Source organism: Hemicordylus capensis, chromosome 3 (assembly GCF_027244095.1).
Source record: "Hemicordylus capensis ecotype Gifberg chromosome 3, rHemCap1.1.pri, whole genome shotgun sequence".
Classification (NCBI taxonomy): domain Eukaryota; kingdom Metazoa; phylum Chordata; class Lepidosauria; order Squamata; family Cordylidae; genus Hemicordylus; species Hemicordylus capensis.
Window position 1 is genome coordinate 217,875,131 of NC_069659.1, and position 26,904 is coordinate 217,902,034.

The following is a 26,904-nucleotide window of genomic DNA, read 5'->3' on the forward strand; positions in this document are numbered from 1 at the left end:
CCTAGAGTCACGATAGAGGGAGCAAGATAGTAGAATATGAGTGACTGTTTCCAAGCTGCCCTCCCCACGTCTGCACGCGTGCACAGCAAACACGCACGCAACAGGCGCACGCATGCCATACTTCTGGCCACTTCCAGCTGAGGACGGCAATGGGGCAGCAGGGAGGTACACTGTCGCCCCAAGGGGCTTTGGTACAATGGTGCACCAGTGGGGGAAATGTGGTGGGAGGAGTAAGTGCACCCTCTCCTGCCCTTAAGGTACCATCCCTGCCACCTCCAAAAGCCGAAACGGCCCTGGTGTCTGAAACATTTCTGAGGCTTCTATAATGGCCTCCAAAACATTTCAGGCCTATCCTTAGTATATATTCAAATCATATGTGTGAAAAGGTGGAGGGGAAGTATTGTCTGCTTCTCTGAAATCCTGGCACTTGGGTGGTATCTAGCTCTAACATGGGTTCACCATCAGCTTTAAGAAAATTCTATCATGCCTGAAAGTTTCATCCCATTCTGACATATAATAATATCTTCATAGATATTTTGATGATTTCCCATTATTTCCTATGGGCCATTATATCCTAAGGGGCGACACATTGACCTGATAATGATGCACCCAACAATTAACCGCCCAGGGACTTTTTTGTATGGGGATGTACATTAATGTACTATAAATAAATAAATAAATAAATAAATAAATAAATAAATAAATAAATAACTTCTGGACTGACATTAATATCAAATTAACAATGTGATAATCACTTGCATCAGGTAGGAACTGGATTGATTCCAATATTTTCATCCATGCACAGTCTGGTCCTGAAATATGTCTTCCCAAAGCGCTGAATAAAATAAAGATATAATTTTGGCTTTCGTACAAGAGGTCAGACAAAATCACATTCAAAGCCTATGCATATTGTATCTATTTTATTGTTGTGAGCCGCCCTGAGAAGTAGTGTACTGGATGGGCGGGATACAAATATCTTAAATAAAATAAAATAAAATATTGAGCATATATTAATTGGTGGGCATGATTCACAACTAATATTAAGAGACTGATTAAGTGCCATCAAGTCGGTGTCGACTCTTAGCAACCACATAGATAGTTTCTCTCCAGGATGTCTTCAACTTGGCCTTTAAGTGGCGCATTCATTGTTGTCGTAATCACATCCATCCTCCTTGCTGTTGGTCGTTCCCTTCTTCTCTTTCCTTCAACTTTTCCCACCATTATGGCCTTCTCAAGGGAGCTGGGTTTTCACATAATGTGTCTGAAGTATGATCGTTTGAGCCTGGTCATTTGTGCTTCGAGTGAAAATTCTGGATTGATTTGTTCTATGATCCATTTGTTTGTTTTCCTGGCTGTCCATGGTATCTTCAAAAGTCTTCTCCAGCACCAAAGTTCAAAAGCATCAATACTTTTTCTATCTTGCTTCTTCAAAGTCCAGCTAACAGAGGTCTTGTGATTGTAGCAGCTAAAATGCTTCAAGATATACTACATTTTTATTGAGCATTGAACACAGCCTTCCTTTTAAAGAACATGTGAAGCTGCCCTTAACTGTTAGACTATTGGTCCATCAGGCTCAGTGATCTTGCTTTCTGGCAGGAGCCCTCCAGGTTCTCAGCCAAGGATCCTTCTCATTCCAGCTCCCAGAGATCCTTTTAATTGGGAATGCTAGACGTTGAACCTCAACCTGGGACTACTGAGCTATGATGCCTCCCCTTGCAGTGGTAGTTAATCAGAGGTGATAAACCAAATAAATATTATTAACTAGCCTCCCGTCTTCATGTGTGGCAGCTATCATTAAAATGAACCTGCTGAAATGATACGTTGGCATTCCTCAATTATCTTCAGCTAAGTGGCTTCCATATCAACTTAAATTATTAGTCTGCAAACAAGAAAGAAATTTCTATAATTTCATTTCAGTACCTGCTGAACTCAGGTAGCTGAAGAATTATGCGGTGTTCTTTCTGCTTCATGCATCGTCACTGTCCTCTGCTAATGGAGAAAGTTCTTGAGTCAAAACTTTGTTGGCACTGGTATTAAGGAAACAGGAAATGGGAAAGAGTACAAGTTAGTCTTCCAGAGCAATATGATTTTTGCAACTCAGGGAAACCAGCTCATCTTTAATAACACTGTATAATTAGTGAAGGCAACATGCACAGGATTGAAATACACACAATAAATGGTTGTTATGCTTGTGCTGTCCTACTTTTCTGTATAAATACATCCAAAGCAGCTAACAGAATAAAATGTAGATCCAGATAATAATTCCATAAAAAATTTAAAAACCAGAGAGAACAATAATATAGCAGTAATAAAAACAGCATATAAATATAGTAATTTCACAGCAGTCTTGAGGTTTGCTGAAATGAAAACATGGTCAGGTCATGTTGAAAGAGAGGGAACCCAGCACATCTCCCCAAGGACAGTCCAAAGTTTTAGTGCCACCACCAAGAATACCCTGGCTGACATCCTGACTAATGTACTCCATGGAAACCCCATTGAAACTAATAGGACAAGTTAGTAATGACTAACTTGACATTTATTTCAATGGAGTTTCCATTGAATAATTTAGTCAGGATGTCAGCTTCTGTCTCTTGAGCTTGTGTATCTGATTTCCAGTCCTGACAGGATAGAAAGCAGAACCTTCAAAGGGGATCTTTAAAGCACAGGCAGATTTAATTGGGAGAAGGCAGTTCCTGGTGTAACTTAGTCCTTGCCCATTTTGGGATTTAAAGGTCAACACCAGCACTTTACATTAAGCCGAGAAACAAACAGGCAACTATTGTAGTTGGAAGAAGGTGGATTTATATACTCTGATCACTCTACTGAACACTCCAGCAACTGCATTTTGGACCAACTGTAGTTTCCAGACTGTTCCTAAAGGCAGCTGCATGCAGAGAACATTGAAGTATTCCAACCGGGAGGGCATTAGAGCAGGAATAATGGATGTGGCGGAGCTGCTCATAGAGTTTCCTGCAGTACTACAGATCCCAGCAGTCTTTGCAGTGGACACAGGAAGCGGCCGCAGAGATAGGAAGTAGGAACACAAATAGAGACTCAGAGACAGTAAGGGTATTTGCATGTGCAGCCTAACCGAGGCTAGGGCAGCCCTGCCTGGGTTAAGCTGCACGTGTGAAGCGCCGAGAGTGAGGTCTCTCCCAGCGCCCCCTTACAAACCCAGTGTTTAGCTGAAGTTAAGCGAACGTGTGGGTTGTTTAGCCAAGATTCTCTTCATCTCAGTCAGGGATCGTCTTGGCAATCACTGCTGCCCCCCTGCCATTTCCAGCAGTGAGCCAGGGGGAAGAAGTGAGCATGCTGAGTGCGGCAGCAGCTCTAACAAGAGCAGCGGCTGCCCTGGTGCCCTCAGGCACCCTGGAATGTGGGAAGGGAAAGCTCCTCCCACTCCCAGCATCCCCCGTCACTGCACCGCCACTTGTGTGGGTGTGCGGTGCGGGAGAGGGGGGGACAGCAGCTGCTTGTCTGTTGGGGAAGGAAGGCGAGATTCTGCTTTCCTCACAGCCCACCCGCCCTCCCCAGAGAGGTCACGTGCACGACCTCAGAGACTGGTAGGAAACAAAGGGCTTAGTCAATGCTTATCAAAGCCCTTAATATCATTTACAACTCAGGAGGTACCTCTTAAAGATTAAAGAAAAGAGTACATAATTATTGGTGATGAATCTGGGTTATTAGACAATCACATCAAGATGGTCCACTCGGACCTGGCAGCCCCACCGCCTCTGAACATTAACGCAAATAGCCTGTACACTGAGTACAAGCTATGGGTTGACTCCTTGGCATTTTTATAATTCTCGGTTCTTAGCTTTTAACATTTGAAACTTTTGATTCTTATTTGTAATTCTGTAATTTGAAACTTAATTCTGATTGTGTTTTTTAGCCTGACTTTTAACTTCTTTGCTTAATTTGGTTAATTTTATTTCTTTTATTTAACATTGTATATTTTATTGTTGTGAGCCATCCTGAGCAGTAGTGTACTGGAGCGGTGGGATATAAATATTTTAAATAAACCAATTAATTAATTAATTAAGTGTAGGCCTTCCTATGGGCTGGGACCTGCAGCAATGACAGATAGCCAGCGGAAGAGGGGAGGTAGCTCAAACCTTCTGGTATGGGGAAGTTTGGGGCTCTGCCTATGTCTGTTTGGCACTCGATGTCCATTATCCTTTGTTTAAGCACAGATCTGGCCTGAGATAATTAGCTAAATCCTGTGAATATGGAGAGTTAGAAGCTGATATGATTCAGGATCAAGTAGTGGGGAAATGCATATACAAGGATATACGGGATAAATATCTGCCGCAGGAGGCAAATTAAAATGGCCAGACTGTATGAAAGTGCTCAAAAAGAAAGCTGTTTAATGTCTGCACCAAGTAGTGATTCTGCAGACACTTCTGTTAACCATGTCACTCATCAAGGAAAGACCAAACAATTTGTTAAAACGTACAGAGATACATCATTCCATGACAGAAATTGGCCTGGCACAGACACTCCATGTTCTCGCTGCGGATTATTGAAGCACACTAGAGAACAGTGTGGTGCCCTGAATGCTACTTGCTTATATTGTTAAAAAAAGTTGGGCATTTTGCTCATGTCTGTAAGAAAAAAGTTAAGGATGCATTACACAACCAGGACACAAAGCAACCACAGGCAAAGGGCAAATTGGTTATAGCTGTCTTGGCAAATGAAAGTGATGATGAGGAAAAAACAATTTGTTTATTTTGTAGATTCTGAAAGAAAGGAAAGTATGCAAGTTAATGGAAAGTAACTGGAGATGGCATTATAGAAGAAGAATATGAAGGTAGTAACTCTAATGTCAAATATGGGTGTCAAATATGATGATTGTGTCAAAGAAAGACTCCAATGAAATCAGACTTTGCATTGATCTGAGAGCAGTGAACAAAGCAAGAACATCTTCCTGTACCAGCCATAGATAATATCTTATATGCTATGCAAGGTGTGAATATTTTTACCAGTTTGGATGCTACCAAAGGATTTTGGCAAGTGGAACTTGCACTAGAGTCAAGGAATTTGACAACCTTTATTGCACACAGAGGATGTTGTAGATTTTGTAAAGTTCCCTTTGGACTTTCAAGTGCCCCAGAGGCTTATCAAAAAGTTGTGGATTTTATTTTGCAAGTTCTTGCTGGAGTGGTTTGTAATTTTGAAGATGCAGCTCTGTATGCCATCAATGTTAAATAGCTCTGAGATAGATTAAAGGCAGTTTTTGAGAGATTCCAAAAGAGAGGATTGAAGATAAATAAAAATAAATGTCTCTTTGGCCTTGACAAGATTGTGATCTTAGGCCATGTGGTTTCAGCTGAAGGACTGAATCCTGATCCAAAGAAGGTGAAAGCCATCTTACAAGCCCCCAAACCCAGACATTTAGAACTTGTTTTGGGCAACTTGTTGCTTTCTCATGAAATTTATTCCTAATGATGCAGATATTTCCAATCCACTTCTGTAGTGAATTTAAGCCTTTGTCTCAGAGCCAGCTCACATGGGGGACAGATTGCTGAATCATCCCTGCTGAGCTTCCATTTTAAAACATTTTTACTTTAGACCTTCGACAGATTAAAATGCTGTCACCAGACACTCTTTTATCAGAGAGTGGACAGCCTGGGCTGGCATGCCACAGCCTAGACTTCTCTCTTTATCTTGCTATTGGGCAAATACCAAAACCTTCCACATGTATGCCTACATGTAGGTAGCTGGCTTTAGCAGCCATGCTGGAGTCATTTGCACTGTGGGCCCACCCTAGCTTTCTAGAGTAAATCAAGCACCCTGTGGGACATTTTAGAAAAGAAAAGAAAATGCTATATTAAATTGCTACAAAAATAGTTTGGCTTATGTTCCAGCTTTTTGGTTACAGAGTATTTTAAAAATGCCCGCATATTTTAAGGCAGCATGTAGGTAATTCAGTTACTCAGTTACTGTTACAAGGGGCAAAAAACAGATATTGAGCTATGCATGTGCGCACACGTGTAACTAGTAACTCAGAATTGCAAACCCCTGTGATGCAGAACACTGAGGAACTCTCTGAGAACAGTGATAGCAGAACAGCTGATGAAACTGATACTCCTGATGTAGAACTTGCTCCGGAAAAGACTACGAGGCATGGACGAGTAGTTAAAAGAACCTCCAGATCTAAGGATACGGTTATGAAGGTTTGGGCAGCATGTTAAGAAGTGTTATCAAAACATTCAAAAATATGGTTCAAGCTGGAAAGTGTTTAGTGTTTATGTTTAACCGAACAGAGAGAGAGAGAGAGAGAGAGAGATGTAGTGCAGCTGCTTATAGAGTTTCCTGCAGTACTACAGATCCCAGCAGGCTGTGCAGCAGGCACAGGAAGTGGCAGCAGAGATAGGCAGTAGAAGCAAAAACTGAGACTCAGTCTAGTAGGAAATAAAAGGCTTAGTAAATTCTTTAAGTTATATGTTGTTTCTTATTAAATAAAGGTAAAAGTAAAGTGTTCTGTTGAGTCAGAGTCGACTCCTGGCGCCCACAGAGCCCTGTGGTTGTCCTTGGTAGGGGCTTACCATTGCCTCCTCCCACGCAGGTATGAGATGATGCCTTTCAGCATCTTCCTATATTGCTGCTGCCTGATATAGGTGCTTACCATAGTCTGGGAAACATACCAGCAGGGATTTGAACTGGCTGTTATGTTTCCCTGTTATGTTTATGGTAAATATCTATATTGGAGCTATTTGTTATATTTGTTATATTAAACAAAAGAGCTATTTGTTAGATTAAACAAAAGAGTACACAACTCAAGGAGAAACTTAAATATGTCGTACACTGCTCTGGGCTCCTTGGAGGAAGAGCGGGATATAAAATGTAAATAACAACAACAGCAGCAGCAACGACAACAATAATGGATGCCAGGTGCATCAGCTCAAGAAAGGCTAAACTTGCCTGAGCTTCCAAAATGTTCCTGGCACTGCCACCTCCTGGAGATCCAGTGACAGCACTGGGTCTACAAGCACTCCCAGGCTGTGCTCTTGATCCTTTAGGAATTTGGTTTTTATTGGATCAAACTTCATCTTCAGCCTGTAGGGCTCATACTGAAATTCCTCTCGGTTGATCTGCAACAGACCTGGTGCCTAAAGGTAACCGATAAACTCCTTCAAATTGGACTATCACCTGCTTTTTTGCTGGAATTTGGAGTGACTGGTGCCTGGAGGGTGGTCCGACAGAGATTGCTAGATACAGATCAGCAGAACGAGATGGCTTGTCTGCTGGAGTTCTATAAACCACTGAAGACCCCCCCCCCCAGCATCCTATCTTTCTACTATCAACGTCAGCAAATTTCATTGGGCCTTCCCTAGAGCTAGATTCAATGCCTTACCATCAGCCTTGCTATATGGGAGATACAAGACCTTACCTTATGTGGAGCGGAAGTGCCCTTGTGGCAACTCTATCGAAACCACAGATCATGTATTACTAAGCTGTACAATTTATCGGGACATAAGGTGTCAACTAATTAGTCTGCTATTGTGTGGGCTGAGGGGGCAATCTGAGGATTTTCTCGTAAAATATCTCCTCTCCGACAGAGATGCAAAGGTCTCCTATGCAGTAGCTAAATTTTGTTATGCAGCTACTAGACTGCGTAGCTCCAAAGTTGGCGAATAGGTTATATGCATTACTAACTTTGTATATCCACCTTGTCATCCTTATTATGTCTTCTGTTCTTAATTAATCCTCACCTTGTTTTTGTTATTTTATTTTGTAATTTTAAATAAATAAATAAATAAATAAATGTATGATCCTTTAGGAAGAGTGCAACTCAATCCGGAACAGGCCAGATACCTTTCTCCAGACTACCAGAAGCCCCAGCCATCTTGTCTGGAAGAAGTTCTATCCAGGAACCACTTGATCTGCTTTCTTATTCCCCTTCTAGGCACTCTACTCAATCCTACAGATTGGTGGGCAAAAGGTACAGTGCTGTCTTCTTCACGCTCCAGCAAAGTGCTATCAACAGATAGCCCATTAGTTTTCCTTGACCAGGACTCCTTCCAAATGCTTCCAGGGCAGGCCCAGAAATTTGCTTGGAAAACCATATAGATTAGGCCATACCTGTCTAGCTCACTTCCTTCTTATAAGCCTCTGCCTCTAGAAGGCTTCCTTAATACCTCCCTTTGGACTGATACTTCAACTTCAAACTGGCCAGTGAAGAATTCAGTTTTGGATATCCTCTTTCTGCACAGTGTTTTGGATCTCAGTTCAGATGCTCATGGAGCTCCCTGGCAAGGCCAGACCCCCATCCTACAGGTATTTAAATTTGACTCTCATTTGGCTGTCTACAGCTCATGACTGATGTTCACAAAGAATGCCAAATACACACATTGTTAATGGCACTATTTTTCAGGCAAGAAAGAGACCTGGTTAGCAACACGCATATTCAAACCCCTTCCTTTTTGGCAAGCCTCAGCTGAAATAAATATCACTTGGGGACTGCATAGATCTGCTTTCCTGGAGGCTCAAAGCAGGTCTGAATGCTGCTGGGACAACTGTATATTCTTTCTGTCTTTCCTTCTGGCAGCTATTCTCAGTGATAAATGTTCTTTGCATTTGCGAATAAGTGCTGTGTACTTCATTTGCTTAAATACGTTTTTCATTAGGTAAATTAAGTGTTCATTGGATATGTTACTTGCTTTAAATGCACAATAATGTTCTCTGCAAACAGCAAATTAGGAAGGTTTTGGCTTGTCTTGTTTTAATTTCCTTTGAGGATTCTAAATTCTCATGTCCTTTTTGGAAGTAGCCTGTGCATCAGAGGCCCGGAGAGAACAGGTCCCTGGACAGCTATATGGGAGGTTAAGGAAGATCTCACATCTGCAATGACCAGGTGAATTACAGTGTGAATATTGGAACCAATATTCTTCCAAAGTGAAATTTGAAAGAGAATTTCAGGGTTCCTCCCAAGGAGAAATTTTAGATATTTCCGCAGATGGTTTCTTCATATCCCTGTGCAGCCCAGGACTGTGGCAGAAGGTCTGTCTCAGGACCAAGAGGTGGGGCAGAGTGGATAAAACACAGCAGAAGCCAGTAGAAATCCCCTCTGTGTATGTGAACGTGGAGAAGAATGATGGCAAAACTGTTTTTTTTTTAAAAAAAAAGACCACAGGAATGGTATGGAAAGGAGGAGAAGCTGCATTACACAACTACTGTTGGAACATACTTGATCCAATATGGGGTGATGACATTTGTACACTCACACATTCCACAATGCACTTATAATAGTAATGGCTGCTTTAGTTGGGGAAAGATTCACATTTTGCCAATGACAAAATTATATGCATCCAGACTAATGCTGCCATCACATTAGAATGTTGCCTGCATGCAGCAGTTTTTGCTGGATTTCCCTTCTTTCTGCTGCCCCTTTTGGCCCCTGAAAATATGTCCCTGAGGTCTTGGGGACCCTCAGGAACATATATTGAGAGGAATAGAGGGAAGGGTGTTCATGAAAAATTCCTGTGCGTGGACAATGTTATATAATGTGAGAATAGTCTGGATGCTGCTCTGTGACTTCAAGAACTGCGTGAAGTTTGAGAGCCACACAGAAACATTGCACTGAGGGAAGACCTCTGGATCCCATGCAATACATGAAAAGGTCGTGCATGTGACCACTGTTTGCAGGCAGGAGGTTGCAGGGGGGAGGCGAGATCCAGCTTACCTCCCCCTGCCAGTTCCATGTGTGGGGCATGCAATTAGTGCAACAACATGATCTGCTCTGTGCCCGGCAACACAGAGTTCTGGAGGATGGGAATATGTGTCCAGGCCTCCAGGTACCTCACAATGCACCGCACAACAAGCACAGTGAATTGGGAGAATCCCCCATGAGTTGGGTGCTCTGTTTGCACTCAGGGTGTGTGCACACCCCATCCTGGCATTCACACACTAGCCCTCAAACCTGACCCTGGGCGCACTTGTGCCCTCTAAACCTAGTAAATGGCTGGGGTTCCAATTTGGACTACTGGGGGCAGAAGCATCCAGTGGGGGATCAGAAGCAATCCCAGAGCTCCAGACAGCAGTCTAACCCAGGCTGGGGTGTTCTAGTCTGGGTCAGACTGCTTATGTGAATAGCCATGAATAGTGGTCTCACTAAACAAACAAACAAAATTTATAAATCTTTAGTCAAGTGACATGAATTGGATTGGAAGCTAACTGCTGCATGTGGAAGGAAGTTCTCACAAAGGAACTTTGCAATCCCCTCCTCCTCATAGCAGCCCCCTGTATCCCCTCCAAAGCTTCTCCTGAAGATCAAGGGATACTCAGGAACAGGTTGGGGCATGGGGGGCGGCAGAGGAGAGGAAAATCATTGCAAATCAGGTGATGGCACCTTGCTCTGACACTAGTGAGTGTCCTGGGATCATTTGCAGGTAAGATTCATTGGAAAACACTGCCCCAGTGTGTGTGTGTCTTTACAAGGAGCTAGCTAATTTGTTGTCAGTGGAACAATGCCAGAGCCAGCCAGGCTTGAAGATAATTTTACTCAAGGATAACCCAATGAGGCTTCTGAGGGACCATATTTGTTTACCTGTTGCCAAAGCAATATTACCCATTGCAGACCTTGGGGAACTTTGTTTGACAGATTAATACATACAATTTAGTTTTTCATTAGACATATTAATGCATATTATCCTGGAAAGGGGTCTTTTTGCTTGCTTTTCCATATCCCCAAACTGCTTAAAATCATCCATATCAAATAATAAAAAATTGCACTCCATAAATAGTACCAAACTATGCTGGGGTGAACATTCTCTCTCTAGCTTGGTTGACTGAATCCTCCTGCCAAATGATCTGAAGAATTTTATCTTGCAGGTGCATGGCAAAATATGTGGTGAACTGATTACTGGTAACTGCCCCACTGTATTCCATTTGTACAAGGGAATAATATAGTGGTCTAGAGACTTCATTAACTTCATCATATGTACAATGTATTATTGTCATGGGTGCGTAACCATGCTTCTAAGGATCATATCTATTCCCCATCTGGAAGTCCCCTCCTCCCAGCAGTTGACTCCCATTATGCTGAAAGGACATCAGATTCATTAAAGCTATTCACACGATGGAGGAAAACCAGGCTAAGGGACCCCAGCCTGGTTTCCCTCCATCATGAGAACCACTGGGCTCATGGGCGAGGCTGGTGGTTCAACAGCGGCTAGCCCGCCAAGGTAGCCCTCCCCTTAAACGAGGTTAGCGGAGCAAGCACTCCGCTAACCCCGTTTCTTTGATCATGAGTTGACGTGGCTCCACAACACGCTGATTTGCAAGGATACCCCTGACCAGGAAGCTAAAACAAGCCTCCTGTGTCAGGGGTCTCCCCAGAATGTCCTGCACAGTCACACGGGGCATTCTGGGGTTTTCGGCGGCCAAGTGGACCCTGATCCACACTGCCCCTACTGGCTCGCTGATGGAACCGCTAATCATGTTGGTCCAGGGATGGCTCGGTGATCATCTGCAGGGAACTGTAAGTTAACCCGCTATCCCTGCAGATCCACCTGAAGCTCTTCTCAATGATCGTGAGAAAAGCTTTCATATGTTTTAAATCAAAGCCTGAGTAAACATACTTCAGGTGGTCTACAAAGGAAAGGAGAATAAGGCTTTGAAATGGTATAGATAAGATTCAGGGACTGGATTAAGGGAGAAGAGCATCAGCCCTAAAGGTGGGTAATCTTACAATCACAGCATGAAGGGCAGCACTGTAACTACTACTTATCTTCTGTTTGTTTTTTAAAGCAGCAAATCTATAGGGGACTCGCTTGTTCATGTTCACATATGAGTCCCTCAGTTTTGGAGGATGGTCATTGAAATCCCTCTGAGAATTGCGAATACTGTGATCAGAACTATTTTTGCTCCCCTCAAAACTGATCAGGTGGTTTGCCTGGGTAGAAACCTCAAGATTCACTTCAAATGTTTCTTTAGTTAACCCCTAAACTGAAAATCTTATCAAAATTATTTGGGCTTCCCTCAACTTTATTCACCTAAGGAGTAAACATAAAATTTGTTTTGCTGTGGGTGACAGAATTGGGCAGGCAACTTTAGTCACTACGAGCTGTGTTGTTTCACAGAACCGAGCCACTGAGTGGCCTCTGGAGGTACTTCAAAAGAGACACACTGCAACAGTATTGTAGGTGAGCTGGTTTTACGTTATCCAAAATGTGTTTATCCAAAACATATTACCCAAAGTGAAAAGAAGCAAAGGTTAAATGTTTCCTCACCACTTGAGATTATTTCATGAAACTTTTGGACAATTTATAAAGGATACCTTTTACATACTGCTAAGGTATTAGGAAGGTAGTTTCCCCCAAGCTGAATAAACATATGGAGTAAAATCAGCTCTCCCCTAAATTAGATTTATCATAAGGCAATTGGAGTGTGTTACAATCCTGAGATTTAAGAACATAATTATAAGCTGCAGCAGACAGTCAAGAACATAAATAAAAGTGGGGAGTGAGTTCTCTGATCCATACATTTACGTGCTAAGTTAACTATCTGTTATATAAAGGATGCTACTAGCATAGAGTTTAGTACATTAAACCATGATGCCTAGCTCTTTCCAATGGATTTGTGGGGCTATGGAGATCATAATATCCCCAGAAGGCAATACCAAAAAAGTAGGAACAATAAAACAGCCCTTTTGTGAGTCGTATAAAATGCACCATTTTATTGCAGCAAGCTACAGATACTAATGAATTTAAAAAACAAATTGCCTCTTCAGCAAGAAGCTGTTATTTTAGCGAATTTTCCCCAATGGGATTTCTGTGTACCATCTATGCAGATAGCAAGAGTTCTGAATTAGGTGAGATTTTCCTTTCCGCTATATTGTTTTAGCATTGCTGAATAATCTGATATAGGAATATAGAAGTGAAATGAATATTCACAAACATACAAGAGCTTAGCTGAATTTACCAAATCTCACCATTTAAATTTTAATCAAGTAGTGAATAAGAGTGTCTGTGCTAGATGAAATAACAGCCATAGGGGTGTGTGTGTGTGTGTGGAGTGGGGAAGGGGTAGGGGCAGATCTAACTTCAGACCCCTGGCCCTAAACTGTTTTGGGATCCGGTGTGGCTGCTATTTATTTATTTATTTATTTATTTAATATACTGCCTGACTCCAAAGGTTCTAGGCAGTTTACACAAGAGGGGGGAGGCACCACAACAGCAAGGCCAAAGATGCGAGTGCTACAAAAATGTTTATTAATGAAAAACAATTCCCTATGCATTTTGGGGAATAACTTTTTCTTCAGGGGATAGTCTTTATCCTGCAGAGTACAAAACTTATCTCTTACCACTAGCTGGTAAGACTACTTGTTTTTGTATTTACATTTTATAAAATCAAAACACATGATTGTCCATCATGCTATTGAAAGCATGGGAAACACCTATATCAGGCAACAACTATATAGGAAGATCCTGAAAGGCATCATCTCATACTGTGCGAGAGGAGGCAATGGTAAACCCCTCCTGTATTCTACCAAAGACAACCACAGGGCTCTGGGGTCACCAGGAGTTGACACCAACTCGACGGCACACTATACACAGATACCAGGAAATACATTTGAATAAATACCGTCAAGCTTGATCTAAAATGTAGCTTCATTTTGTCCTCATAGGATGGGCTTACAGCCCAGGCCAACACTCCCCATTCCCAGGCCTCCAGGCCTGGGCAGAGTGTCCTCTTCCTCACATGTTTGCATCTTGATACAACTTCATTTCTAGGCTGCTTCTCACATAGGATGTACAGTTCCCAAAGTAGCCTTGATTGGTCAAACCCTGAAAAGCACCATCGTTCTCTTGACAAGAGGGTTGTATGCAGTCCCTGACCTAATGCCAAAGGGTCCAGCCTGAGGAATCTTCTCCAGCCTTGGGAATGTGCAAGCTATGTAGCTCCTGCTTCTCCTAAAGAATTTGTTTTTCAACATAGGAACATAGGAAGATGCCATATACTGAGTCAGACCATTGGTCTATCTAGCTCAGTATTGTCTACACAGACTGGCAGCGGCTTCTCCAAGGCTGCAGGCAGGAATCTCTCTCAGCCCTATCTTGGAGAAGCCAGGGAGGGAACTTGAAACCTGATCTTCCAGAGTGGCTCCATCCCCTGAGGGGAATATCTTACAGTGCTTACACTTCTAGTCTCCCATTCAAATGCAACCAGGGTGGTCCCTGCTTAGCTAAGGCAACAAGTCATGCTTGCTACCACAAGACCAGCTCTCCTCTCCATAGAGAAAACCAAAACAGAAACTGTGGCCCCATTTACATATAACGCCAAACTGGAGTTTGAATGGGGTGGAGGTTGGAATCCATGTACATCCAAATGCGTGAATCCGTGTACGCCCAAATGCATGGCAAATGTGACCTGCAGTCTCCCTTGCCAAACTCCAGTTTGGACCTGTAGTGAATTTTGATGCTTCAACATGAGGCTTGAAGGTGGCAGCATTGCATCTGAATGCAGAGGGCGCCATAACCACATTTTCATGCGGTTTCTGGAACTGAAATCATAGGGCAGCCCAAACCACCCTGAATGTGGCCACTTCATGCCTTCTCTGCTTCTCACTGGCCACCTCTCTGAGCATTTGCCCCACCCCATGTCCCTGCACTTCTCAAGCCATTGCCCAGCACCTTGTCCCATCCCAAGCTTCTAAGCCTGTCAAGGGGAAAAGTCACATTAGGGGATGCCTGCTTCCCACTCTGTCTCTGGTTCCCCCCTTTGGCAACCAAAAGAGAAATGGGATGGGATGGGATGGAAGGATGGGCACTATGTGTTTTGACTGCTAAAAATAAATCAATGTCTGTTAAAAAGCACATGCAGTCATGGTGGCCACCATAAACCGGGCAATCTGATTAGAAAGTTGTTAAGATAACATGGCAGGCCAGCGATACCCAGGGTTGGCTTTAAAAGGCAGCCCCACCCAGGAATTCTTCAATGTCTCTCTTCTCTTGTTTGTACAATAAAGTTGGAATGGGGGAAGGGGCAGCCCCGTCCCCTTGCGTGCAAGCATGCACTCTATGGCATTAGTCATGAGAAGAACCATCCTGGGGTACACAGGGATCGGGCAGAATCATTAATAATGTGTGGCGATGTCCCTTCTCCCAAGGACCACACCCTCACGTGAATTAAAGGTCATGGAGAAATGCATGTGGGCTGGATGGCAGCAGGAGCGTAGTGAAGCTGGCAGCGGCTCACGTGCGGCCACAGCCTCGGATCCCAGGCCCCACCCCCCCACATCTGATGTCAGACCCGCGGGGCGTGATCTCCCTCCCAAATGGGGCCATGCAGCCAATTTGGGAGATTGGCCTGCGCTGCGTTGGGCAGCGTGGGCCAGAGCGACTCTCCCCGCCTTAAAGTCAGGGAGAGCCATTCCGGCCACGCTGCCAACGTAGTGCGGGCCGATCTCTCTCCTAAATGGGGCTACGCGGCCCCGTTTGGGAGGGAGATCGATTGGCTCCACTGCGTTGGCAGTGAGACCAGGAGTGGCTCTCCCTGCCTTTAAGGCAGGAAAAGTCACTCCGGTAGCACTGCCAAGGCTTCAGTCCCATTTGGGACTGAAATAATGCTCCTGCATCTGACATCAGAGGTGGGAGGCGTATCTGGGGCTGCGCTGGCGGCCCCTGATTGGGGGCAGCCTGGGTTCTTTGAACCCATTTGTCCCATGGTGGCTCTGCCCCTGAATGGCAGATGCTGCCCAGCCTGGTTGTTCAACACAAGCATGCCATGGCAATGGGTACCCCAGCAACACCTTTCCCTGTCTTGGCTACTGCCACAGTTAAGCAGCCCAAGAAGCCCCTCAGACAGTCTGGTTGTCCATTGGTACATATCCATGTTTGCTTTTGCCCAGTATGGTGAGCCTACTTTCCTGGGATTGCTGATAATCGGGGCTCCCCTCTCCCGTGATTCCCTGGGGCAGCTGATCTACATGCTCTGCAGTGCCAGCCCAAACCCAGGAAATTTGAATGAGGGCTGGTCTGTGGGAGGAGAGCTGATCTTGTGGTAGCAAGCATGAATAGTCCCTTTTTCTAAGCAGGGCCTGACCTGCTTTTCATTGGAATGGGAAACTACATGTGTGAGCACTGCAAGATATTCCCGTTAAAGGTTGGGGTTGCTCTGGGAATAGCACCTGCATGCTTGCATGCAGAAGGTTCCACGTTTCCTCCCTTGCATCTCCACGATAGGGCTGAGAGAGACTCCTGCCTGCAATCTTAGAGAAGCCCTTTCCACTCTTTGTAGATGATACTGAGCTAGATGAACCAATGGTCTGACTTGGTATAAGGCAACTTCCTATGTTCCTATAAGATTTATCCCAGGTCCCCGTGTTTCTGTATTCTGCTGAGATGTTACCGCCTGCACACATGGAGCAGCCACTATTTGAGAGTATGAAAGGGTTGACTAGACAGGAGAGGGTTGTGATGTTCAAGTTCTATTATTTACCAGAGAGATGCCTTAACTAATAAGAGTACATTCTGATGGAGGACCAAAGCTTATTGAGCCTCTGGTCCTCCCCAGTGAATTGGCCCTTTCATGAGACGGCTAATCATAGGAACATAGGAAGCTGCCATATACTGAGTCAGACCATTGGTCTATCTAGCTCAGTATTGTCTTCACAGACTGGCAGCAGCTTCTCCAAGGTTGCAGGCAGGAATCTCTCTCAGCCCTATCTTGGAGAAGCCAGGGAGGGAACTTGAAACCTTCTGCTCTTCCCAGAGCGGCTTCATCCCCTGAGGGGAATATCTTGCAGTGCTCACAAATCAAGTCTCCCATTCAGATGCAACCAGGGCAGACCCTGCTTAGCTATGGGGACAAGTCATCCTTGCTACCACAAGACCAGCTCTCCTCTAATGAAGGCAGAAGTGTGCTTAGGTGTTCCTGGACTGCTTTGCTGGCATCTGCCATCTCAAGAGAATCCTTGGTCACCATGGACCAGACCTCAGGATCCTTTGCCCTTCCCTCCTAGTAAGTCATCATGATCCCTTCCTGGAGTATCAGAAAAACAATGCCCCTCATCATCCCCTGTTGCCAGAAATTGTGCTTGTGTGAGACTGTTCTGGTCTGTGGCTCTTACAAGGGAGGCTGTGCGATTGCTGTCCAGAGAGGGTCTTAAATGCCATTTAAAGGGATTTAAATGCCCTTTCCCTGCCGGGGGTAGACAGTCCGTTCCAAAAAGGCCCAATTTTGCTCGGCACACCCCATTGAAGATCGGAGACAATGGATGCCACCCTGCAGACCTTCTGACACCTTCCCCACAATCTGGTGACGCTCATATATGGAGCTTACTCAGATGCAGCCTCGGGGGACCAGGAAGAGGGAGAGGCTCCCCTGCCCTGAAACTGGAAGTTGCCAGGCTACAGTTGGATGAATATCTGCAATGGGATTCACAGTTACAAAAATTAACCCTGGGTTCATCTACCCACAGTTTGTCGTTATGTGCGAATGGGGCCTGTGCAAGTAGTTTTGGCTTGGGTCTTTTGCAGAGACAAACAAGCTGCTAAGCTCCCTTCTGGCTTACAAATATGGTGCACAGTGAGATGTTCTGATCCATTTTCCTCTCTATACTTTGGAGTGGAAGTATCAGAAAGAAGGTATGACATAGAAAGCCTGGTTTTCATAACAAAAAAATAAGTGCACCTCAGAAGTTTGGACTATAGGCATTATGAAGCACAGATAAAATAGCAAAATGAAAAGATGCCCCAAAAGCATCCCAGAGGCTGTTGGCAAAGAAACCCTCCACATAGAGATAAGGGGAGGGGAGACATTCTTCAAGAAACTACAGAGACTCCAAGTAAGATGTGAGGGTGGTGCAAGGACTGTGATGTATTAAATGATGAGGGACTCCCTTGGCTGCATCTTAGCTAGCTCTCCTCATTAACTCACCACCTGTATTTATCAGCACAGGAGAGCAATATACTTTGATTAGTGTTGCCTTCATAAATGAAGGCATATTATGGGAACAGACATGTGTACAGCATATCATTTCCTGGCGATTTAATCATGAGCTCTGCTGAAAGGCAATGAATCTCAGCTCTTGACAAAATAAAATTCCACTGGAAACTGTAAGCAATGCACACAGTACCTAAGGTTTCAGGACAAGCCCCAAATGAATTGCCACCAAATTTCACCAAAAACGAAATTCAAAATGAATGTTCATCCTCCTCTGATAAATAATTAGAGGAACTTTAAGGGAAGCAAGCAAAAGTGCCAAGAAAACTAGCAATATATCTTTGGGAGGCTTTGCAAAGCTCAAGGTTGTTATCAGCTGCCACATGATTTAGAATGAACTTGGAAGTTTCCCCCGAGGTAAAACATTCAATGAATTTTGAACTGAGGGATCGGTATAACATCTGTATAAGAGTGACTCTAAGAACAATACAATACTAGGAGCTTAGGGTTTTTTTTAGTGCATCTGGCCCTGTATTATGGGAATTTAAAACACAAACAGACCAAGATATTGTTGAAACCTTAAACCAGTTGTTTAAGAACATATTGATGCTTGAAGTAGTCACTGGGATACTCCCAATGGCATGCCATCCCTGGATCTAGCACCAGGGTGTTTTTTAAACTGGTAAAGATACTATTCTTGAAATCCCAAGTTCTCACTGCTCAGGTAGACTGCTCCTGCTCAGATGTTGTAGTGCACAAATGGGGAAAAAACAAACAAACATGCAAGTGGCTGCTGTTGTTCCCCTTCTTTCTTTTTATCTTATTCTCCTGAATGTACTTTCCTGAATGTACTTTCCAGTTTTAGGACACAGAAAAAAGGATTAATAAGGAACAGCAATAATCCTCTCTGCCTCTATTGAGCAAACTCTTGCCTGGCTTTGTTCATCTGTCATCTTAAAATAATGTTTTAATTTTTCCACCCTGAAAACATTACCTAATGTAACACTAATTCAATACAGGGCTGTTGAACTTCGGTCCTCCTGCAGATGTTGGCCTACAACTCCCATAATCCCTGGCTATTGGACACTCTGGCTGGGGATTATGGGAGTTGTAGTCCAAAAAGAGCAGTGGAGCCTAAGTTGAGCAGGCCTCAACTTAGGCCTCAATATTATTACATGATCTTTTTACATTTTGTGACCTCATTTAGACTGCACTCAGTGCAATCACCCCATCCAAGTCATGCTATTGAGCAGGACTTTCATCCCTTGCTTTTCACATTAGACTTCTGATTATCATTGGGCAGCTGGAAACTGCTAGGCTTGGCCCTAACCATTTGAGGAATTTTCAGAAGGCCTGAAGTGTACTGACTGCTTAAAATCTCCTTTAAAAATTGAGACATCAGTGGACACTGGATAACGGTGTTCCCCCCCACCACACACCCCGTTTTGAAATGGATGGATCCTAACTTAAACATCATCAGTATTAAACCAGGCATTGACATTTATGTGTATAGTGAAATGACTTCCAAAACAAGTGGAAATATAACCAGATTCATGGTGGTTTCATGAATCAAGATGTGACCCCACTTTAAGAATAAATTAGTGAGTCATCTCACTGTATAATATCCCACACGGATATTATTTGCGTCTTCCTTGATGTGACTGGCTCTAATGACAATATCATACATCTTGTTTTTCTCTCTTGGTTCAACAATAGTCAGCATTCACTGTGTGTGCTTTCCTCCAAGCTACAGGCTTGCGAAAGCCATCAATCATACTGAACTATTTTCTAGCATTCTGATAATTTGCTTCCTTGAAAATCCTCTGCTTTCTGGAAAAGAGATGCTCTTAACAAAAAGTCATCCTTTAGTTTGGACTAGGCAGTTCAAGAAAACTAATCTTCTAGTATATTTTTCCTTGATGTTTATCTACAGTATTTCAAATAGAGGTTCTTTGGTTTGAAGAAATACAAGCAGGCTTACTGTTTAAAAGTACATCCATATTCAAGCATTTGTCAGAAGAATATAAAAGGTGCCCTGCTGAATCAGATCAAGGGTCCATCTAGTCTATCTTGTTTCCAACAAGTGGGCTGCCAGATATTTCCAGGAAGCCCACAAGCAGGGCATGAAAGTGGCAGACCTCTCCTATTGTTCCCATCCATATACGGAAGTCCCATCCATATACTGAAGTGTGTTGCCTTTGAATATAAAGGTTTGATTTTCCTATCATGGTTAATAGCCATGATTTTTCTAATTCATTGGCATCTTATCAAGAAAAAGCAGCACAATAACCAATCTTGGACCTCATTACTGGGCCACAGCCTGAAGAACCCCATAATTGAATCTCCCTGAAACTGTATCCTTAAATCTCAAGTCCCCAGAAGAACTGCCCCCATCCAATGCTGGAGCATTATGTTGCCCTGTAACAGCATACTAGCATCAGCAAAAGATTAGGCAGGGCTTGATACAGAGGATGAATGTCGAACTACAGACCAGAAGGATACCTCTTTTAAGGCCTTCACACTTCAGACAGGGAATCAGAGTCCAAGAACAGCATAGAGGTATTTATGGCTAAAAGCATCAAAGGGAATAACAAACACTTCTTTAAATACATCAGAAGCAGGAAACCTGACATACAGGCAGTTGGACCATTAGACAATGAGGGAGTGAAAGGGATTATTAAGGTGGATAAGGAAGTTGCAGAGAAGCTAAATGAGTTCTTTGCGTCCAACTTCATGGCAGAGGATACTGAGTATATACCTGTTCCTGAACCAGGCTTTTCGGGGATGGAGGCTAAACAACTGAATCAGATAGAAGTGACAAGAGATGATGTTCTAAACTGTCTAGAAAAACTGAAAACAAGCAAATTGCCAGGGCCAGATGGCATCCATCCAAGAGTCCTCAAAGAACTCAAATGTGAAATTGCTGATCTCCTTGCTAAAATACATAACTTATCCCTGCAATCAGGCTCTGTACCAGAGGACTGGAAAGTAGCAAATGTAACACCAATTTTCAAAAAGGGATCCAGGGTGATCTGGGAAATTACAGGCTGGTTAGCTTAACATCCGTTCCAGGCAAATTGATGGAAAGCATCCTCAAGGATAAAATTGTAAAGCACACAGAAGAACAGGCCCTGCTGGGAGAGAACCAGCATGGCCTCTGCAAAGAGAAATCTTGCCTCACCAACCTTTTGCAGTTGTCTACAAGTGTGTGGATCAAGGTGATCCAGTTGACATAGTATACCTGGACTCCCAAAAGGCTTTTGACAAAGTTCCTCATCAAAGACTCCTGAGGAAACTTAGCAGTTGTGGGATTAGGGGACAAGTACATGTGTGGATTGCTAACTGGTTGAAAGACAGGAAACAAAGGGTAGGTATAAATGGAGAGTTTTCACAATGGAGGGAAGTAAGAAGTGGAGTCCCCCAGGATCTGTACTGGGACCAGTGTTTTTTCATTTATTCATAAATGATCTAGAAGTAGGGGTAAGCAGTGAGGTGGCCAAATTTGCAGATGATACCAAATTCTTTCAGGTAGTGAAATCCAAAATGGATTGTGAGGAGCTCCAACAAGATCTCTCCAAACTGGGGGAGTGGGAGACAAAATGGCAAATGCGGTTCAATGTAGGCAAGTATAAAGTGATGCACATTGGGACGAAAAACCCCAGCTTCAAGTATACGCTGATGGGATCTGAGCTGTCAGTGACTAAACAGGAGAGGGATCTTGGAGTCATGGTGGACAGCTCGTTGAAAGTGTCGACCCAATGTGGGGCAGCTGTGAAAAAGGCCAATTCCATGCTAGGGATCATTAGGATGTGGATTGAAAATACAATGGCTAATATTATAATGCCCTTATACAAAACTATGGTGTGGCCACACTTGGAGTATTGCGTACAATTCTGGTCACCACATCTAAAAAAGGACATTGTAGAACTGGAAAATGTGCAGAAGAGGGCAACCAAGATGATTATTTATTATTATTATTATTATTATTATTATTACATTTATATCCCACTCTTCCTCCAAGGAGCCCAGAGCGGTGTACTACATACTTGAGTTTCTCTTTCACAACAACCCTGTGAAGTAGGTTAGGCTGAGAGAGAAGTGACTGGCCCAGAGTCACCCAGCTAGTTTCATGGCTGAATGGGGATTTGAACTCGGGTCTCCCCGGTCCTAGTCCAGCACTCTAACCACTACACCACGCTGGCTCTCCAAGGGCCTAGAGCACCTTTCTTATGAGGCAAGGCTACAAGACCTGGGGCTATTTAGTTTAGAAAAAAAGAGGACTGCAGGGAGACATGACAGAGGTCTATAAAATCATGCATGGTGTGGAGAAAGTGGATAGAGAGAAATTCTTCTCCCTCTCACATAATACTAGAACCAGGGGGCATCCCATGAAATTGATTGCCAGGAAATTTAGGACCAGCAAATGGAGGTAATTTTTCACACAACACATTATCAACTTGTGGAATTCTCTGCCACAAGCTGTGGTGACAGCCAACAACCTGGATGGCTTTAAGAGGGATAACTTCATGGAGGAAAGGTCTATCAACAGCTACTAGTTGGAGGGCTGTGGGCCACCTCCAGCCTCAAAGACAGGATGCCTCTGAGTACCAGTTGCAGGGGACTAACAGCAGGACAGAGGACATGCCCTCAACTCCTGCCTGTAGGCTTCCAGCGGCATGTGGTAGACCACTGTGTAGACTAGATGGGCCTTGGGCCTGATCCAGCAGGGCTGTTCTTATGTTCTTATGTTCTCAGTTTACCTCTGGCCTTCATCAGAGTAACGCGTCCATTGGAGTTCTGCATGGCTGAAATCCCACCCCCTTTTAGAGCTCATAGATTTTTGTCTGCAGGATGGGACCACACAGCATTTGTCTAAACTTTTTAAAAAATCTGTCTAAACTGGTAGCCAGTATCACATTTTGTGGTAGCAAATAAGAAAGGTCTGGAGATTATCCAGCATGGAAGCTTTTGAAGGGAAATATTCAGGTCCAAATTAATTCTAGCACTACCTGGTTTCTGCTCCTACTACTATCACTTATATACCACCCTTTGATGTTAAAAAAAAGTTCTCAAAGTGGTTTACACAGAAAAAGAACTGTGCTGCATTTGAATAGGACTAGTTGCTTTTCCTCTGCTAAGTATGAATCAGAATTACTACTTTGAAAGGTGCTTCAAAAGTGCCTACTTAGCAGGGGATAAATTGTACTTGGATTTATATACAGATTTAAAAGAACTTCAGTAACAAAAACAAGCCAACCCATTTCTGAATCAATGCATTGTTATATAATTGATTACTTTCTTAAAATATGTAATTCAATATAATTTTTTTAAATCAATATTTTTAGCTCTCTCATTCAATTCCAGTTCTGGCACTAACTTTAAAAAGTGGGGTTTGGTTTTGTTACAATAAAAATTATGATAAAAAGTGGTTCATTAACTGGTTTTGACCCCTATTACATTTCATGCAGGATAATATCAAATTATTTTGTTTGCAGTATAACTCAAGTAATATGATGTTAACTATTTATTTATTTATTTAATTGATTTATATAATTTATATACTGGCCTTCCAAAAATGGCTCAGGGTGGTTTTTGTCTCAGGTTAAAGTTGTCTTTAACCTGTGAAAAATATTTATTATTTTGAAACTTTATTTTTTAACATTTTTGAAAGTTTTAAGAAATGTCATTCAATCAATTGGATTTTAAAAAACCCAGAAAGAAAAAAAAATTAATCATGCAACTGAAATTCTGTTACTGAGCTACTGATTGTGAACTAGTTAAAGTTATTACTTTTTATATTTAGGGGTTTGGTGCCAGATCAGGTTCATGGTAACCAAAAGCTTTTAGGTTTAGTTACTTTCCTAAAAAATATTCCTAAAAACACCCAATTTGAAATTGTTTGGGGTTTTAAGTTCAGGTTCGGTTCGGTTCTCATATTAACTATGCCTTTGAGCAGAGGAGCATAAAGAGAGCTGCAGCCATTTTCACCAGAAGAAAAACATATTGCTGATATAGTTGTAGAGGTGAGACACGTTAGCAGCATCTGCTAACAGGATTAACAGTGGTAAGGTGTTGAAAGGCTGTAGAGAAACTGAGTAAGAATGCATTTTTGCATTCATCTACTTAAGCAAATGCTCAGTTATTTGTTTTTGATTGGCAAGGGAAGCAAGAAAGCCAAGAAAGTTGGCAGGCTGGTTGATGTCCAGTCAGTTTAGGGTCAGCAGGCCAGATGGGAATGCAAATGAAGCAGCTGCAGGTGAAAACCTCAAGAGCTTAATATAATCATCTTATCCAGGTCTAAGCAATGTAGATTCCTCCCTCCTCATGCCCTTCTCTTCACATACGTTGCTAGCATATGTTCTCCAGTGCTGACCAAGCTGAAAAATAAAACGTTCAAAACATCTTGACTGTACACAAAGGAAAACCGAGACCTTAATTTGCTGAGCTAAGGGTTCGTGTCCCAGTTTTAACCTGTGAATTCCTAGACAGTTTTTCTTTTAGAATATTGTGCTGCTGAGCCAAGGTTTTCTCGATGATTATGCCAATACTGGAAACTATACCAAGGATGAAGTCTATACAGATTTAATCCTAATTAACTTAGGGCATGCCTGAGTTTTCTTTCTCTTTTTTAATCACATTTTCCAGTCCCAGAACAGTCAATTATTTCTGTTTACATTGTTCTTTGTTACAGGCAATAACCAGCCACTAAAGAGGAAAGAGTGAGAATACTGTGATTTCTACAAGATCTGCTTAGGGTAGTAAATTAAATATTTACAAATATCTTTGTTTCCAAATGAATACTAGGATTTATGAAAGAAACACAGTGTTTGCTATCCTAAACTTTGGCTTTCTCTCCCCTGCTGATTCCCCCTGCAAATGCCTCCCCCAAATGGTTTTTAATTTCCCCCTCAGCCAAGATCTAAAATCAGAAGTAGCCCAGCTATAAAGAAAAAAAATGACCTGGCAATGGTTTCTAGGAGAGAATAATGAGGCATGGGAAAGGTTAAGCACTCTCACCCATGGAACCTCCACTCAGGGTGTAGCAAGGGAAGAGGGGGTCCATAGAGGATGGGTGGAGGCCAAACAGCAGAAGGAGTGGCTGGAGGCATGCACTCCTGCTGGCTGGGCTCTGCCCATCCTCTTTCCATCAGCTGGGTTCCATCAGCTGGGTGTGCACACCCTCCTTTCATCGTCTGGAACTCGAGCCTGGCTGATGGGAGGAACATGGGCAGAGCCCAACCAGTGGGGGTGCGTGCCGCCAGCCACCTCCTTTGGCCACGTGCTCTGCACCTGTCCTCCTTCTGATGGGAGGAGGGCACGTACATGCTCCTAATGGGCCGTGTGCACGTCCTCCTTCCATCGGCCATCAGGTGGAGGGGGAGTGGCTGAAGGAAGCCAGCACTACCAGCAACAGATGCTGGTGGCTGCCTCTGCTGGTGACAGCAAGAGCCCTGGCCAGGAGAAGTGGGGAGTTCAGCGGCTCCTCCCGGAGTCTCAGCGGCTCTTGCAAGCAGGGCAGCTGGGTTCTTTGAAACTCTCTACTCTCTATTTCAGCTCCACCCCGTCTCTACTGCAAATGGAGACAGTTACAAATAACTGCCCCTACATTAGAATTAACCAAGGGATGTACTTAGGAAGACTATATAATGTCTAACTCTGTCCTTAGATCTCTGGCTTTACTATATCTCAACTTAGCTTCCTGGAACTAGTTTGGGGAAGTTCTCCTTTGTGATTAATTGTATGCTAATCAAGATAAAATGCATATAAAACATGCAAATGTGCGGACACTAATAGAGGTACATAATACTTTGTGCTAAGAGTGCACATCTCCAAAAGGAAGCACAAATGGTTTTTATACAAAACTTTCTTAATATTCTTCATTTTCAGATTTCAATACTGATTTCAGTGGGATGGAGCCTGAGAATATCCACCCCTTTTCTATCTTGTTTGGTACCATTGTTTCCCCCTATTGCTGTTCTTTTAGCACCATTTCTCCCACTAATGGTGGCGGCTTCTTCCTTCCTTCCTTCCTTCCTTCCTTCCTTCCTTCTGTAACAGTGGTGATCCTCCCAACCAATCAGTGAACATGTACACAATAGGATTTGTCACAATTCTGCCTAGCCAGTCAGTTTTAACTGATTTCTCTCCATTCCTGGTGATGCTCTGTAGTCTGAAATAATACAATCAAGGAATAGTTTATGACATGATCTGTAGTTTATGAGAGCCAGCATAGCATAGTGGTTAGAGTGTTAGACTAGGGTTGAGAAGACCCGAGTTTGGCTCCCCATTCAACCATGAAACTCACTGGGCAACTCTGGGCCACTCATGTATCTCTCAGACTAACCTACTTCACAGGATTGTTGTGAGGATAAAAATAACCATGTACACTGCACTGAGCTCCTCAGAGGAAGAGCGAGATATAAATGTAAAAAATTAATAAAAATAAACAAATCTATGTAAACTAGTTTTGGAATTTTCAATGAAATCAGTTCATATACATTCAGCTGTGCATCAAGTACTTACAGTATGATCAACATCCTTCTGAGAACCAGGCCTAAGTGCACACAGGAAGATGAATAGTCTTTGCATTTTGGAGATGCACTGTTAATATATACAGCACAAATGTCTAACAAAAACAACAAAATTTTCAAAAGACAAGTCTTCCATAACTCTGTCATGGAACCAATGGCAAACTCGAGAACTGCAGCAAACTGCAATGCAGTCAAAAAACGTGTATTCAGCAAAGCATTTATTTGGCTAAGACACATGTATTTCTCAGCCATTCTCCCTCGCCCCAACTGTGCATAAGAACATAAGAACAGCCCTGCTGGATCAGGCCCACGGCCCATCTAGTCCAGCATCCTGTTTCACACAGTGGCCCACCAGATGCCACTGGAAGCCACAGACAGGAGTTGAGGGCATGCCCTCTCTCCTGCCATTACTCCCCTGCAACTGGTACTCAGAGGAACCCTGCCCTTGAGGCTGGAGGTGGCCAACAGCCCTCTGACTAGTAGC

At 43.2% G+C, this 26,904-nt stretch overlaps 2 long non-coding RNA genes across 3 annotated transcripts in view; one reads left to right on the plus strand and one right to left on the minus strand.

Annotated features, from left to right (window-relative positions):
* Positions 1 to 675: 675 nt before the first annotated feature.
* LOC128350883 (uncharacterized) overlaps positions 676 to 26,904 on the minus strand; it is a 43,837-nt gene continuing 17,608 nt past the window's right edge. Inside the window, exons 2-3 of the long non-coding RNA XR_008319494.1 lie at positions 1,921 to 2,027; positions 676 to 835 (exon numbers count right to left, since the gene is read on the minus strand). This is a non-coding gene — a long non-coding RNA (uncharacterized LOC128350883). The remainder of the gene's footprint in view (positions 836 to 1,920; positions 2,028 to 26,904) is intronic.
* LOC128350881 (uncharacterized) lies at positions 4,737 to 8,496 on the plus strand. Of its 2 annotated transcripts, none has more exons than XR_008319491.1 (3): positions 4,737 to 4,810; positions 6,033 to 6,176; positions 7,784 to 8,496. It is a non-coding gene; the product is annotated as an uncharacterized LOC128350881 (long non-coding RNA). The 2 variants fall into 2 exon arrangements; XR_008319492.1 differs by having other exon boundaries at positions 4,789 to 6,176; positions 7,784 to 8,280; positions 8,378 to 8,484.